Genomic DNA, 408 nt, shown 5'->3' on the forward strand with positions numbered 1-408 from the left:
TGCTATACAAATAAAGCTGCCTTGCCTTGCGTTGCCTTACTTTGAGAATGACAACTAAAGTTGTAGAAGGGGAAGAAATTACGTAGAAACCATTCAAATGACACCTTACTTTGATAACCAAGCCCGAAACTCCATCTGTTTTCAAAATGATTTTTCTTTTACTTCTCTGGTTTGCTATTGCACCAAATTATTTATTAAAAGTTCCTCTGATGTGAAATAATGTCACCGTAAAAGATTTCCTGACTTTCAGACAAAACATTACTCTTAAGATATTTGATTTTCAACTGTCGACTGTTCCTAGCGGAAACAAATATTAAGTCAATATCATATATGATATTTACTAACAAACAAAGTTTACTGTGTTTGTATTGGGACATAATGTGTTATGCAAGTCAGTGTACCAATGTT

General features: G+C 33.1%; 1 protein-coding gene across 1 annotated transcript in view; it reads right to left on the reverse strand.

The window, feature by feature from the left end:
* The window catches only part of LOC116707019 (uncharacterized), a 14,196-nt gene that overhangs the window by 1,616 nt on the left and 12,172 nt on the right, over positions 1-408 (reverse strand). The gene's annotated exons all lie outside the window — the stretch shown is intronic.

This window comes from Etheostoma spectabile, chromosome 19 (genome assembly GCF_008692095.1).
Source record: "Etheostoma spectabile isolate EspeVRDwgs_2016 chromosome 19, UIUC_Espe_1.0, whole genome shotgun sequence".
In the NCBI taxonomy this organism is placed as follows: domain Eukaryota; kingdom Metazoa; phylum Chordata; class Actinopteri; order Perciformes; family Percidae; genus Etheostoma; species Etheostoma spectabile.